This window comes from Henckelia pumila, chromosome 3 (assembly GCF_033568475.1).
Source record: "Henckelia pumila isolate YLH828 chromosome 3, ASM3356847v2, whole genome shotgun sequence".
NCBI lineage: Eukaryota > Viridiplantae > Streptophyta > Magnoliopsida > Lamiales > Gesneriaceae > Henckelia > Henckelia pumila.
Window position 1 is genome coordinate 125,567,780 of NC_133122.1, and position 17,718 is coordinate 125,585,497.

A 17,718-nucleotide genomic window follows, 5' to 3' on the forward strand; every position below is an offset into this window, starting at 1 on the left:
GGGAAAATATCTGTTGAATAAGAAATCTACTATTGTACTTAGGGGTTCAAACGAACCGAATCGAGCCGAATAATGGTAAAATTTTAAGGCTCTAATTCGGCTCGATAAGAGTATATTCGAGTTCGAGCTCGATTCGAAGTTCGATAATTTCAAATATTTTGGCTCGAGCTCGGCTCGAAATGAAGTTCGAGTTCGAGTTCGAGTTCGGCTCGAAATATTCGAACCTATTCGTGAACTATACGGATATTATGCGAAAAGCTCGAAATGTTCGAAAAAATTTCGAAATGTATATATATTTATTATATAATTATATTATATTAATTAAATATTAAGGTTCGCGAACTATTTGCGAACTATCGAACAATAAAATTTCGGCTCGAGCTCGGCTCGAAAAAAAGTTCGAACATGTTCGAATTCGGCTCGAGTTCGATAAGCTCGATTATGAATCAAATATTTATCGAGCGGACTCGTAAAGCTCACGAACAGGTTCAGTTCGTTTGCACCCCTAATTGTACTCTTTGAATTATGATTTATGAATGAAATAAATTTTATCTATTTTGCATAATTTCAAACTATTTAGCAAGATATCAAACTTTTCGTATATAAACATAGATATAAGACAATTTTAAGAGTAAGAAACCTTAGTCCCATTTTTGGCGTGATCTTATTTTATCCATCCAGCAGTCTTCTTCTGATAGTCATGAGTTCCCCTATCTCCAGTTGCCCCTATGATTGATATCTTCTTTATTTGTTTTGTTACCTGCAAGTACTGTCACAAACTGGTGTATGGTACCAAAATTTATGTGGGTCCTTGACGGATTAGTCCTTTGGAAATCCAGACTTGAATCACCTTGACAGGTAGATTATTTATTGTATCCCATAAAGTTCTTGCTTTGTGTTTTGTGTTCTTGTGATTTGTATAATGTGTTATGAACTTTGAACAAGATTGAGCATGTGTTACAATATGAGGTATTACCCTTTTTATATTATCATATTTCCTATAGCTTTTTTGAACTGTTTTCACACATGATCTATGATTGTATACTGCTTGACTGGATTTTCAGTCTTGCTTTTCACATGAGCTTTTTGGAACATAACCAATTCTAAACTTTCGAGTATTATTCCACTTCTCAACGGTTTCATAATTTGTAAAGGAAGTTTATTCATAGATTTAACAAAATGTATATACTTTCCTTTACAAATATTAAATTTATGCATAGTATCAGTTTCAGAACTGCTTTTATCTTCTTTAAAACCTAGAACAGTCTTATCATTTCCTGGTCTCTATAGTTTATGTATTGTACTTAAAACAACCGAAGATTTATTCCAGGCTTGAATCAACTCACTTAATTTCAAATTTTCTAATCTTAAATGTTGTTTCTCAACTTGTAAGTCATTATTTTCTGTTCTAATCTTAACAATATTTGCCTCTAAATCAGCTTTGATTGGCAAGTAATTTTGTTATGCTTTAATTTCTTCTAATTCTAAGCATAATTTTTTATATTCATTTGTCATTTCATACAGTGCATTAGCTAACTCTTCTTGTGTAAAATCAGTAGAGTTAAAACTCAATACATGTTCTCTTGTAGATGAATGAGTAATCACCTGTTTACTTGCAGAAGGCTGATCATCATGAGCCATAAAACAACTATCTTCTTTTTTATTTGAACTTGATGAACATCAAGATTCTTCAACATCTTTTATTGGAATATTCTTTGCTTTCTCAGTCTTATCAATGTTGAATTGCTTGGTCAACTGCTGCCAAAGATTTTTCGTAGAAGATCATGTCTCCATAGTTTTGATTGAGCAATTATCCATGGTACTGTACCAGAAATTCTTAGCAATATCACTGAAAGAAACCATATACAGATGTTCAGAAATGAGAAAGAAACCCGCTCTAATAACTCTTGTTGGGATTGATTTCGGACTACTAATTAGAACTACGAAGAGCAGTTCAAGATTAAAATCTTCAAATGTGATCTTAGTTGTTGTTAGCAACCGAACTCTTATCTTTCTTGTGTGACGATGTTAATTGGCCAACAAATATATGTGTGGAAATAGACCAACTAACAGATTGAACAAATATATGGAAGTGACTGAACTGGTAAATAACAAAAATATGTTTTAGATGTTCGGAGACTTCAACTGCTCCTACGTCACTCTTTCTTCTACGAGGGAAGGATTTGCTAGAAGACTTCGACTTATACAACGTCTTGTATACAACCCACTCAAATCGTAGGGCTTACCCTTGCCTAGATCAAAACTCCTAGCATACACCCAAGTTAAGACACTACGTCCTAACAGTGAAATACAATAGTGAATGAATCTCTAGATTCAAACAAATGAGCAACTCCTTCTATGACAAATTTGGAATCCACAGTTTGGAGTCGACTCTTGGACCTTGATGATCTTCAGAGATCTGATATATCAATATGAGTGGCCGAAGTTCTTGAGCAATACAAATTGTTCCAAGAACTTGTAGAGCTTGAATCTCTATGTATTTCTGTCTACTCTTGTATGCTCTCGGATATTCTCGAATGTATTCTTATCTCATGTCTCTGTTTCTTTATTTGCATACTTCGTATATATATAAGTGTATATCTTCTTTCAACGTTCGACTTTGATATTAATGCATGTCTCCATTGTCTCTAGATCTTCAATAAATCTTTATGAGAGCTTTAAATGAAGTCACACATCTTTTAATAGAGATGTCTGAACCATTCAACATCTCTTATATTTGAATTGAGATTTCCTCTTTTGGTAACTTGATTGAGCAGTCTGTTGTGAAATTTCCTCGCAAGTGTACGAGTGTCAAGTTTTAATATAGTGAATAATTCAGATATCGATCCCACAGGGAGTAAAATGAAAATATTTAGTACTTTTAATTAAAATAGTCTAAACTTTATCTAGAAAATCAAACTTTGAGAATTTTGCAATAAAATAAAAATAATTAAAAGATTTAAAAGCACGCACACAACTTTCAGATTAAAAATCAATCAGAGAAAAATGGTCTAGAGGTATAGATTTCACCTGGTTTCAACAACAATCTTTTGGTAACTTGATTGAGCAGTCTGTTGTGAAATTTTCTCGCAAGTGTACGAGTGTCAAGTTTTAATATAGTGAATAATTCAGATATCGATCCCACAGGGAGTAAAATGAAAATATTTAGTACTTGTAATTAAAATAGTCTAAACTTTATCTAGAAAATCAAACTTTGAGAATTTTGCAATAAAATAAAAATAATTAAAAGATTTAAAAGCACGCACACAACTTTCATATTAAAAATCAATCAGAGAAAAACGGTCTAGAGGTATAGATTTCACCTGGTTTCAACAACAATCAATTCTAAGTAATTAATCTTCATGAATTCCAATCAATTAATAGCCAAGAACACTTACGTTTATTATTTCCCTCTCCCGAGCAACAAATAATGTTTATCAACTACAATTCAATTCCAATATTCCTATTAAGAATTTATCGCAGTGATCTAACACAAAACAATGTTCTCTTTAAAAGCTCTGTTAAAATCATACACTCTCCCGAGCTGTATAAATAATTAGCAGTGTAGTTTCTAATGTCTTATTTAAAATCCCCTCTCCCGAGCAATGATTTCAAATAAATATAACAAATCAATTATTGATCAGATAATTGAAAATACAATCAATTCTAGAAAAAACAATTAATCTAGAAGAAACTCAATTCAATAAAATCAAAAATTCATGAAAGCGTCTACACCAGGTTCCATCCGACCTCTAGACTATAAAAATTAGTTCATAATAAAATTCTGAAAACAATAAATAATAAATCCAAACATGTTCAGAATTAAATAAAAGATAAGAAACAAATCCGTCGTCGATGCCGTGTCCGGACTATCAAACTCCGTCTTCATTCTTCAGATTAAGCTCCAGAAAAATCCTCAGGAAAATCACACGATCAAACCCTCTGATTTCTGTATTATGAGTGTGTGGCGGCTCTTCCTCCTCTCCTCTGATAATAATCTCTTTTATATCGCTCAGCAAAAGCCCACAAAAAGCCCAAGAATTTATTACCCGAAATAATTAAAATTTCCAAATCAGCAACGGGGCGGGCGCTCAATAGACGGCGCGGGCGCGCCTTCAACTCGTAATTTCCAATTCTCAGATTTCAGAACTCTGCGCGTTAGCTCTTGAAGAAGCGCTAAAGATAAGCGCTATCTTTGGCCCAATTGTGAAAAGCCCATTAACATCTCCTGACTCTGTACGTTGTTTCCTTTTCTTTTCTTCTTTCTTCTTTTCTTTTCCTTTCTCTTCTAAACTTCTTATTTTTCTCCTCAAAATTCCATAATTCACAAAATCTCGATAATTTTCTACAATCACAAAAACAACACAATACCCACATAAATCTGCTCGAAACAAATATTTAACAATTAAAATCATATATAAATTAAGTGTATAAAATACACTTATCACAGTCGGTCAATGTATTCTTGTTGAGCAGTTGATCCAATATGCTAGTATATTTTTGTAATTAATTTTTTGAGCAGTCTTGATACTTGGACTAGTCATATGTACTGGTTATTTTCAAATGATCTCGCTCAACTGGTCTTGAAATATCTAACTGGACTGCTTGATCTTGACCTACTTCGTCTTGACTTCTTGAATATATATTTATGTTTTGTCAAACACCAAAACTTAATTCCAACACTCTTTTTGTCGTTTTGTCCTTGCCAAACAGGGACGATATAACAAGTGAATCCAAGGTGACAGATGATATTTATTTCTCGAAAGAAGAGAAGAGGGAGGCCTCCAAATTTTAGCAAGTTCGTATCCAAACTAAAATTTAAGTTAAATTGTTTGTGTAGCTACTTGCTTCTTAAACCAGAGTAATGGTTAATTTTTGTTTAGTGTTTACTAAATGTTTGATTATAACTAAATTCAAGCATGCACTACGCGAGTATATTGTCCGATCAAAGTTCAAATTAAATTTGTTTAGAATTATTTTAATCAAATCAAATTTTAAATTAGTTAAAATCAGTTAATGATACTTAGGTAGTTTTTGAAAATGATAAAAAAAAGAAGGTGCTTCTCTCAATTTTGCTTTACAAAATTTTGTTTAAGCATTTTCGAATACTACCTTAATCTTAGTTTTTTTAAAGAAAAATTATTAGTTTTTGCTCACTTAAAAAAAATCCATATGTTACTTCAATTAATGTTCGATGTAGCAAAATAAATTTGTTACATGAATTAGGATAATTCAGGGGAGTGCGTGAATGTCAGATCCAAGTAATCAAACGTTATTCCTACGAAACTTATGATAAAAGGGGTTGGATCGTCGTTAGAGGCATCGAGAAATACCCGATGAAAATTCTCTTACGCTGAAATCAGCACTACTCAACACTAGAGATGATAGAGAAAGCTTGTCAGCACAAAACATGTCAAAATGATAGCTCAATATTCAAATGTAAAGAAATTATGTACCTATAGATCTCCAGATTGTCTTGAAGCAAACGAGCCACTGTCCTGAGCTTGGGCCTTGCATGAGCATCTTGTTGGGCCGATGTAAATTGGGTTACCACCCACCCAGTAATGTCTAATCATCTTCATTATTTCAGGAGAACTGTTGCCTCATAATTACTTCTTTTTAGGTTGTATTTGGATTGATATATTTCAAATTTATTTTTGTTATGCAAAGAAGTAAGACGATAAACTTCAAATTCATCTCTTACATATTTATATAGTATTTCATGTTAATGAAGATGAATTTCGAGTTCACCAAATAATAATGTTATTTGAAATTCATTCCATTTTTAAAAGGATTGACCCGAAGGGGACCTCATTTCACATGAGTTAGAGGCTCATTGGCTCATGCAGAGGTTAAATCGATGGATGTGCACAAGCGGCAGAGACCTGAAGGAAGGAGCAACATGGCCAACCCCAAAGCTTACCCCACAATATTTCAGCAGGAAATATGCTCCACACAAGGATCGAACCCGCAACGCTAGTCATGTGTAAATAAGTAAAGTATGGATTTAAGATTTACTCTATTATTTCATTATATATATAAAAAATAAAGTGTAATTGAAATCTATAGATTTGAAGGCCATCGATCCAAGCACAATCTTATAGTACTCTCTTTCGAAAATTTAACTGATTCTTGCCAAAAAAAAATAAATAAAAAAATCGTAAATCTCATCACGAGGTAATCACACATCCAAGTAGGTTTGCACCTTCTTCTCGTCACTCTTATCCGCTACTTGTGTGTGGGCTTGAGATTTAATTAGACCTCTCAAGGCCTAGAATCCCAATTGTAAGCCCACTAAGTTGTAATCCATATTGAGCAAGTGGACATATCGGAGTTAGGAGCAGCGTCGTAATCGTTTCAAGGTCATATTTCAAGAGGGATTCAAAAAAATTTTGATTCACTTTGAACACATACTTAATTTAATTATTTTTAAATACTAAATCTTTTATAAAAAGTTTTAAAAAAATTTTCAAAAATAAATATGTGTGTGGACAACTATTCTATACAAAAACGTTTTTAGAGTTGAAAGCATATTTGGCTAGTTTTAAAAAAATGATTTAATTGTTCAAAATTATTAAGAAGGTATTTGGATTATTATTCTATAAAACATTTTAATTATAGTTTTACTTGTGTTTTATTCTAAAAACATCAACACATCTCAATTGTTCTTTAAAAACTATATTTAGAGGAAATTTTTTTTTTAAAAAAAAAAAAGAATTTCAAAAATGCTCTACAAAAATCTTGTTTAAACATATATTTTATGTTTTTCACTTATAAAACATCGAAAACGTTTTTAAAGTATTTGTCTAAACGAAGTCTTTATCCAAACACATAAGTTTTTCATTGTTAGATTGGGAAAGTTCAAGTCAGAAATTTTTTTGAAACATTTAAGACTAAATCGAAAATATCAAAACATTTGGCACTGAACCGAAAAAAGGATTCAACATATAGATCCCTAGTCTTTTCCCACAAAAATAACATAGAAATTTTTTAAAGTTTATCATTTCTTGGCATGATTAGGGTTGGTTTTTCGGTATACCGTATCAAAAATATTGGTATGAAAAAAATTCATATCGATACCGAAACTGAAATTTTGAAATTTTGGTACAGAAAAAATCCATATTGATACCGTATAGATACTGAAAAAATTTTGGTATACCGAAAAAATGTCTGTATATCGAAAAAAATTCGGTACGATATGCCAAAAACTCGATATTTTGATCCGGTATGTCAGCCCTAGGCATGATCCACAACAAAACATGCATAAACAAATATTTTTTTAAGAATTCTCAATATCATATTATTATAGTCATTAATCTAAATTATAATTCTGAAATATGAGATCATATTGAATAAAACGATCGATGAATAAAAAATATATATATATATATTTAAACATCAATATAGGATATATCTTTGAAACGCTACTATACATAAAAAAAAATTTGGGTCTCCTTATAATAAAGTCCTGAGTCGATTCCTCTCTGATGATTATATTAGATTATGTCTAATGTTAAATTTCAGTTGATCCAAACCCTAATGATCGATCTTTTGCAAATCTTGTACGTGCTTGTCATATGTGTATTATAAATTATAATAATCACCCACCGTGATTCCAAACCTGCCCTTGTCTTGCAAAAATATTGAACGTGCATCTATTTTGGTCAGCATTTAATACAAAATTATGGCACTTTCTTAGGCTTTTTGTGATACGTTACCTTGTTAGCATCAATCCCCTTCTATATTTCCACCGACATTAATTTCTTTGCATTTTCTGATGATATATTAATTATTTCATCACGTATGATGAAGCACGAAATAGCCTTCAAAATGTCATAAATTAATTAGTTCGACCAAATGGTTAGGTCGATTCAATTCCAACCATTTTCTATCGATGTCATATTTATAATTTGATTTCAAAAATGAATTTCGTTGGTTTGGTTATTTATTATTCGATTAAATTAGTTCGATTTGATCGATAACCGAACCCGTTTTAGCAATAATCCTCTTCCCCGGCCTTCAACTCATCTATTACTATTACTAGTATTTCACTCGTGCGATACACGGGCTATATCTTGTGTATAATATAATTAAATTAGATTAAATTAAAATTTTGAATATAAAAGTAAAATATAAAAAAAAATTTAATTTTACAGTGAGTAATTAGAATAATGTTTAAAAAAATTTAAAAAGGACAAAAACTCTTTAAACAAAAATATGTTATGTGATGCACGTGATATTATTTGATACAGTTAATGATAAAAAAATATTAAAAATAAACATTTGAACAAACAATCGAAATATGCATTATATAATTAGAAAACAAACAAATTATCTTATACATTTTGAAAAACTTCCTTAAATACAACGTTTGTTGTTGAATTTTTTTTATTGGTCTTGTCATCACATATCAAGATTTTGAGATTCTTAGGATTGGTAACTCTAGATACGGCCACATACAACTGGCCATGACTAAAAATGAAATTCCTCAAAAAAAAGTCCTACATGAGATAATGATTGACCCTGACTTTTGTTGATTGTCATTGCATATGATACAATCAAAGGATACTGTAAATATTTATATAGTTTATACATGTTTATAAATCTATAAATTTTCGAATATCTAGAATAAAATAGTTTCTTATAAATATGGTTAATAATAATTCAAACTGAATATTTGAAACACTGTATATGTCTGTTTTCAGTAAATAATATTTTATTTATTTATTTTTGAAATCTTTAATATTATATATATATATATATTATTGCAAATTGAATATTTGATGCTTTATATATGCAATGAATATGGTTTTAACGTATTTTTTAAAATTTGAATCTTCATAAATATGGTAAATATTACAAACTAAAAATGTTTTGAACGGTGATTATGTATACTGATTGATAATTTTGCATGAAAATTTGAAGAAAAAGTTAAACTCTTCACAATTTAGATGTTATATTTATGTATATTTATACAATAATAATTGGGATCTAATCAAAATTGAAAATGTATTCTATTTTTTTTTTATTTTATTCTTTTTATTAGGTTGAAATTTCATTAGCTATTTTGTTCTTTTTTTTATTACGGATATTACATAAATAAATCTATTTCTATTATTATAGATAAATATATGTAAATATTTATATGGTTTATATTATATATATATATATAGATTATATTTTATTTTATTATAGCAAATTGAATATTTACAGCTTTATATATGCAATGATTATGGAAAATCGTTTTAATATATTTTTTTTAAAATTTGAACCTTCATATATATGGTAAATATGACAAACTAAAAATTTATTGAACTGTGATTATGTATACTTACTGATAATTCTGCATGAAAATTTGAAGAATTAAACTCTTCACAATTTAGATGTTTAATATTTGTTTATTTATACAATAATATTTGGGATCTAATCAAAATTGGAAATGTATTCTATTTTAGTTATTATTTTTTATTTTATTATTTTATTGACCGGTTGAAATATCATTACTTATTTTGTTTTTTTTTATTATGGAAATTACATAAATAAATCTATTTATATTATACATAAATATATGTATATATTTATATAAATCTATAAATTTTCGTATATCTATTTCTATTTCATATGTCTTTTTTTTGTAAACAATTTCTTTTTTATCTTTGTCCAAAATCTTTAATATTATATATGTAGATTGTCTTGTATTTTATTATAACAAATTAATATTTGTAGCTCTATGTATGCTATGATTATGGAAAATCGTTTTAATATATTCTTTTAAAATTTGCACCTTCAAAAATATGATAATTATTGGAAACTAAAAATTTTTTTGTTAATAATGTTCAATTTTAATCCGTGTTCAAACTTTCATATTTTTAAATATAATCTTTGTATTTTAACAAAGAAAAATCAACCTCCGAAATTAAAGACTTTTTAAATGTTAAAAATAAATTAAGTTATTCTTTCATTTACGGTAAATTTCATATATAATAATTATTAAATATTCTAATTTTATTGTATTATTAAATAAATATATTAATTATTACAAATTTTATATATTAAAGCATTTATTTAATATGTAAGGATTCCTAAAATTATTGAATTTGTGTAGAGTAATTAAGCAAATTTAAAATTATAATTTATTTATTATATATTTGTAGTATTTATTTATCTACATTTCAAAGTGAAAATTTTTAGTAAAAGAAAATGTTATAAAATATGTAATTTTCGTAAATTATATGAGTTATCTTCATAAATTATATGTTTATATATATATATATATAATATAATGTATGAAAAGAATGGAAAATTTAGTTGCATATAGAACACAAATAGAAATAAGCTTTGTTTGTTTTCTTGTTTAGCTAATTTTTTTGGCAGAATTTTACTATTTTTGGCAAAAACTCAGTTATTATATATATATATATATATATATATATATATATAGATTATGCAAGAGACCCTTAGGTATGCCAAAATATTAAAAAAATATTTTTAAAAAAACATACACATTAAAAATGTTTCTCTCCACTATCTCTATTTTTTTTCTTATTTATTTAATTATTTCTATTTAATATATAATACAATCATTTTATTTATCTATTTTATTGCTATAAATTTATAAGATTTTTTAATTGAATTTAATTATTAAAAAAACTTTTGTCACACACATTGTAACGTCCGAAAATTTGCTACGTAAATCCGCATGCATAACTAGGAGATTTAATAATTTTAAAATAATGTGAAAATGTGTTAAATTAATTTTATTAGTTATTATGTGAATTATGTGATTTATTTGCATGTTTTAAATATTGTTTCGGCATTTAAATCGGTATGATGTGATTTATAAATTTATTTGAGAAAGCTTATTTTATGATCGCGTAGGCGGGACCGTGGACGAACGAGATGTTTGTTTTCACCCAAAATATTTTATGAGATTTTTAGGAGCCTTAAAATATTTTTTTAAGGTATAATTTGAAGAAAATTATGGTATTTATATATATGTATATTTGTGTTGGGATCGGTTCAGAGGGTAGAGGGGGGGTGAATACACTCTGAAACTTATTTTCTTTCTTTTCAAAATGATCAAGTGAAGTTTAGTTCACTTAATCTGTTTTCTCAACTTCTAAAACGGTTTGAACAACTTAAATAGTGCGGAAATAGTTCAGAGGTTTTAGTGATGCAAAGGCAAGTTATAACACGATGTATGAGCAATATATAAGATAAATATGCAGTAAAGACTAAGGCACGATTTATGGAAGTTCGAAGGCTTAATCCTTCTACGTCTCCCCTTCTTCCACTTAGGAAGGAATTCACTAGAAGACTTTGGTTATTACAACGTCTTGCAATACACCCACTTCAGACTTAGGACTTATCCAATGCCTAATCCGAAACTCCTAGATTTACACAGATAAGATTCTCAGTTCTTATCAGACTGGTGGAAGCTTTCAGAGTAGCTTCAAGTCTCTTCAATAATGAATACAGTCCGGTTGAGCTTCTCAAACTGCAGAGCGGTCGAGAGGCTTGGAAACCCTAGGATGATCCTTGAAGATCAGATATGTAAACTGTAGGCGAGGGTTTATTTGAGCAGCAAGTGAATGATCTTGTAAGTGTGCTCAAGTATTGCCTCAGTATATCAGATGAGGACTTCTGATAGTATTCAAGTGATTGAGTTGATTGAGATTTTTCGTGTTGCTTGTCTTCTTTTCACTTCTTGAGCAATCTTCCCTTTATATAGGTCAATCATCAACGTCTTTATTTTGAACGTTCTGATGCTGCATTGAATGCACATTTAATGCTTCATAAATGCATTGATGATTCTGCATGAAGATCGTACACTTCTTTAAATGCAGACAACTTCCAGGGTCCAAAATTGGTATAAACGGTCGAATGCTTTATCTGTAGCCATTCTGCGTTTTTTCCATTTTAGTGCAACCTGTTGTCTCGATGCAAGAGTCAACAGATCTTCTGATACGCCGGTTCTGCTTTTGATAAAAGATCTTGCAATGAAAGTCTTGTCTCAAGTATTTGTCTTGAGATATCTTGATAAGCAGTTGGCATTCTACCGGTAGATAGATTTATCCTCTGCTGGTTTGAATAACCAGTCGATAGGCTTGTGACTGCAACCGGTCGAGAGACAAAGGCGGTTGACAAGCTTCCGGTAGATAACTTGAAGGGTTTTGACGGTTGCGGTAGGAGTTGTAGTAGATTCCTGAAATACAAAAGATTGGCAGCACATTCCTATACAATGAGTTATTGTTTGTTATCACCAAAATGTCGGATTCAACAATTTCCCCCTTTTTGGTGATGACAAAACTTAAGTGCTCCGAAAACAATATGAAAGCATTAAAATGAACTTCATTGAGAGAATGAATTTCATTAATTACAATAAGCATTCTTATTACACCTACTGAAGAAAAACAAAATGAGATACAGCTGCGATAAGTAAAGAAGAGACAAGTTGTTCATCTTTTGAACCAACTGGCTCCTCCTGACCTATCACCTTCTCTTCTTCTTCTGTCGGCTTCTTCCTTTCTTCTGGATTCTTCTTCACGTCTTCTTGCCTCTGCTGCTCTTCGTTGCTCTTCTTCCCCCTTTTTGGCATCACCTTGGTTGAGTCGAAGGACGATCTCAGTGAGTTGAGTGCCAAGGCAGGCTTGCATAGTATCAATTTTTGCATCTAGTTGAGCAATTAGAGTAGCTTGCATAGTGTCCATCCGATCATTCAACTGCCTATGAAGGCGGTTTTCGGATTTGACAACTTGTTCGGAGACGGTAGAGAGCGTTTTGATTTGAGTGCGATGATGGGCAGTGATCTCTTTGGACAGATGAGCAAGGTCTCTAGACACGGTCTCAAAATGCCGAATCATCGTCTTGCGTGAATTGTCAACCCATGAGGATGTGTTTGTGATGTCTTGTGAAAAGGATTGAACTGTTTGCAGGAGCTCATGAAGCCTATTCATCAATGTGTGATCCAGAGCTGCTGCCATGGCTTCAATATATGAGTCATCAGTCTGAAGCATTTGACTCTGTGTGTCATTCCTTGGTGAAGCCGGGCCAGACTCAAGATGATGTGATGCTGGTGATCTGGCTGGTGAGCTAGCTGATGTACCTTCCAATAGTGGTACAATTGGAGATGTAGGGGTCTCGACTGCAGCCAAGATGGTTGGTGGAGTAGCAGGATCAGCACTCGGTTCATCCATTAGGAGATCTTCCACAAACTTTTCAGTAGATGGAGACGGTTGAAGTGCTGGGTCAGCATCAGTCACTGGCTGTTCTGGAGGTGCAAGTGATACAATAGTGCTTGGTATCTCTGTTGGGGGCACTACTGCTTCACTGCTGCAAGGAGCCTCTGTCACAGAGGTGACAGGAATTTTTTGTTCAATCACTTCTAAAAAATCTTGTAGACGACTGGGAGAGGTGTGAGCGGTCGCCGCTGGAGATGAGTGAGCAGTCACAGCTGCTTCCGATTGAATTACTGCTTGGACTACGGTTGAGGCGGGGTCGACCGATGAAGATGCTGCCACAATCGATCCTAGAGCGGATGACTGAAACAGGTCAGCAGTGATGAGACCGGTCAGAATCCCATCTGAAAGAGTAATAGCAGAGACGTCTTCTTCACCCTGATCTTGGGTAAGAAAAGTCTTCATCATCACCTGTGCTTCCAGTCCATAAGCCTGTATACAAGCTGCTGAAACTGTCGTCTTTACGTTGTTAAGAGCTTGGAAGTGCTGAAGTAGTTGAGTGATTTGACGTAGACTATTCTGTAGTCCAGTTAAAATCACAAAGTCATCGGTGGCGGTAGGACTCTTGGATTTGAAGTTCTTGACACGCTCAGTAATCAACAGAGATATCAGGCTTCCTCGAAGCTTCAAGTCGATGAGCTGTCTTCTTCCCAGAGCCTCCACGATGTCTTCAGTGTCAGCAAAAAGAAGCATCTTCTGCTCAATAACGTTCAGAGCTTTCCACTTAGGAAATATTTGAGCAAGCGTCAGGTGAGTACGGGAATGATGCCATCTGTCAAAGCGCTGTAGGTGACGCTTGACAGTGTGGAGAACGTGAGAGATGATCAAGTTGAGCTCTACAGTAGCTGCTGGTTGAGCCTTAGGTGAGTAGATCATCACACCTTTCCCTTTGTCCTTGGGATCAGCGAGAGTGACCTTTGGAGTTGATGAGGCACCTTCCATGATTATCACACCCTTGGTAGGACGTGGAGCAGTAGTAGCAGTAGTGGTAGTAGTCTCGACCGTTGGCAGAATTGGTGTTGGAACGGTAGGAGTAAGTCCAGAAAGGGACTTTAACTTCTTGTGCTGCCTCTTCTTCTCGCCTTCAGGCGTGGATGGCACAGCTGCTTTGGAGACAGAAGGAGATGACTTGCTGAAGGCTTGAATCAGTGGAACGTTCTCACATAATTCTTCTTCAGAGTCAGACTCTATGATAAGTTGACACTTGGCAGATTTCTTGGTATGGGCTGGTTTGGCCGCTACCGGGACTGTTGAAAGCGGTTGAGTGACAGCAACAACACTTGCGGTTGAAGGCAGAGTGTCGACCGCAACCTCTTTCTTGTTCAGAAACTTGAAGATTGTAGACTTGTTGAGCCATTTGGTGGGATGCAGAGGCTCAGTCTTGGAGAAGTCTACTCCAAGGACGCTCAAGGTGTGGCAAATTTGCAGAGCAAATCCCTCGGATTGCCCTTTTCCCCTGATCATTTCACATAAAGTAGTGAACAATATATCTGACCAGTTGATGTTGATTTTGGAGGCGATACAAGCCATGTATTGGAATTTCTCCATCGTCACCTTGTCGTACGATCCAGCCTTGGCAAGAAGATTCTTGGCCACGATGTTGGTCAATAGCCTGAATGGAGCTTTAAGATATGTCTTCTGAGCCGGCAGTTTGATCGGAGCATCAGTGGTTGAGAATTCCTTCAACCAGTATGAGTAGTTACCATCGGGAAGATCCGCGCATTTTGTCAAACCCCTGGAGGGCAGATCAAATGTGCTGGCGAAGAACTTTTGATTGAAGGAGTAGGACTCTGTCCGGATCAAGCATTTGACAGTCCCATGCTCGATTTGAGCGGTTGCAAAGAACTCCTTCAAGATAGGCAGATCGCAGATGGCGCTGCTTCCCAAAAACTTCTTCAGTCCAGAGGCTTCAAGCATGGTGAAGACCTCAGTGATTCCTGCATTGTTTGCCTCAATAACGGAATCAAAGTTGATTGCAAGGCAAGTCTTCTGGATCGACATGATAGCTGTAGATAAGAACTCGAGCAGAGAGTAAGCAAAAGCTTGATAGTAATACGATAGAACTTTTAATGCAATATAAAAGCTTTAGCAACGGTGAAAGGTTGATATACGAGTGTAAAGAAGTATATATAGGAACCTATGGGCCATATGGTGATGTCATGAAAAGTATTTTTGAAATTCAAAAAGTTTTGAAGAGTATAATCACCGCGCCCAATCAATGTCATTTGGTTCAAAGCACAAAGCTGCTAGTACGGAGCCTGTCAGAGACTAGCTAAAGGCGGATGATATGCCAACATTTATGGCAATGTAACAGCTAAGCTATTAAAGTCATACTAGCAATCATTCCCCCTAAAAGCATGCATACTAACTTAGATCTACTAAGCCAAGAATATTTCGAAAATATGAAAACTTAGCGTCCGGTAAAGGCTTGGTGAATATGTCTGCTGCTTGCTGATCGGTAGAGATGTATTCCAGCCTGATTTCCTTCTTTAAGACATGATCTCGGATAAAGTGATGCCTGAAATCAATGTGCTTTGTCCTAGAGTGCATCACTGGATTGTGAGTGATGGCTATGGCACTTGTATTGTCACAGTAGATTGGAGCTTCACTCGACCGGATTCCATAATCATTAAGCTGCTGTTGAATCCAGAGTATTTGAGCACAACAGCTGCCAGCATCAAGGTATTCTGCTTCGGCGGTCGAGGTAGCAATTGATGTCTGCTTCTTACTTGACCATGAAATTAGTCTATCTCCAAGGAATTGGCATGTGCCACTTGTACTTTTGCGATCAATTCTACAACCTGCATAATCTGCATCTGAATAGCCAATAAGATTAAGATTTGAATCTTTGGGATACCAAAGACCCACATTAGTAGTTTCTTTAATATATTTAATTATTCGTTTGGCGGCAATGAAATGAGATTGCTTAGGTGCTGCTTGAAATCTAGCACATAAACAAACTGAATACATGATATCCGGTCGACTGGCAGTCAAATAAAGCAATGAGCCAATAAGGCCTCGATACATTGTTACCTCGACCGGGATTCCCCCTTCATCTTTATCAAGCTTGATTGATGCACTCATGGGGGTAGATACAGTTGAGCACTGTTCCATTCCAAACTTCTTTACCAATTTCTTGGCATACTTGGATTGATTGATAAATATTCCAGTTTCAAGTTGTTTCACTTGCAATCCAAGAAAGAAATTTAGCTCGCCCATCATGCTCATTTCAAATTTCTCCTGCATCATCTTAGAGAACTTTGAGCACAACTTGGGGTTAGTTGACCCAAATATAATGTCATCAACATAAATTTGTACTAGTAACACATGATCACCTTTTACAAATTTAAACAAGGTCTTATCGACCGTTCCAATTTGGAAATCATGTTCCAGTAAAAATTTTAGTAATGTATCATACCATGCACGCGGTGCTTGTTTTAATCCATAGAGGGCTTTGTCAAGTTTATAGATATATTGAGGATGAGTAGGATTGACAAAACCTGGTGGTTGTTCAACGTACACCTCTTCTTGAAGTAGACCATTGAGGAATGCAGACTTGACATCCATTTGATAAACTTTAAAGTCCTTGAAAGCTGCATAGGCAAGAAAGATGCGGATTGCTTCTAGTCTTGCAACTGGCGCAAAGGATTCCTCAAAGTCTATGCCTTCTTCTTGTCTGAATCCTTGTGCAACAAGCCGAGCTTTGTTACGCACAACAGTGCCATGTTCATCGAGCTTGTTACGAAACACCCATCTAGTTCCAATCACATTTTGATTTTCCGGTCGAGGAACTAGATGCCAACATTGTTGCGGGTGAATTGATTCAACTCTTCTTGCATAGCTTCAATCCAGCTGGCATCTGATAGAGCTTCATCTATCTTCTTGGGCTCTACCTGAGATATGAAAGCTGCATGCAAGAATTCATTAATCATTTGACCACGTGTTTTTCGAGGAGCAGAAGGGTCACCTATGACCAACCCAGGTGGATGATCTTTGTTCCACCTAAAATAATTCCCTAAAGGGTTGTCATCAATTGGTTGACGAACGTCCTCGTTTACTGGATCACCATTGGCAGGAGGATCGTTATCAACCGGTGGATCCTCTTCTGGCCTTGTTTGATCACACACGGTAGAGGGAACTGGATCATCCTTCTTTGGAGGATATGGATCACTGTCACTCTCTTCCTGTAGATTTGTGTTTTCCAGTCTATGACTCAGATCATTTATGCTCCCTTGAGTTTGTTCTGTACAAAGAGTAGATTCATCAAAAACAACATGAATGGTTTCCTCGACCGTTAGTGATCTTTGATTGAACACTCGATAAGCTCTGCTAACGGCTGAGTAACCAATAAAAGTTTCTTCGTCTGCTTTGGCATCGAAGGCTGTCAAATGATTTTTGCCATTGTTGTGGATAAAGCATTTGCACCCAAAAATTTTGAAGTATGAAATATCAGGTTTTGTGCCATTCCAGATCTCATATG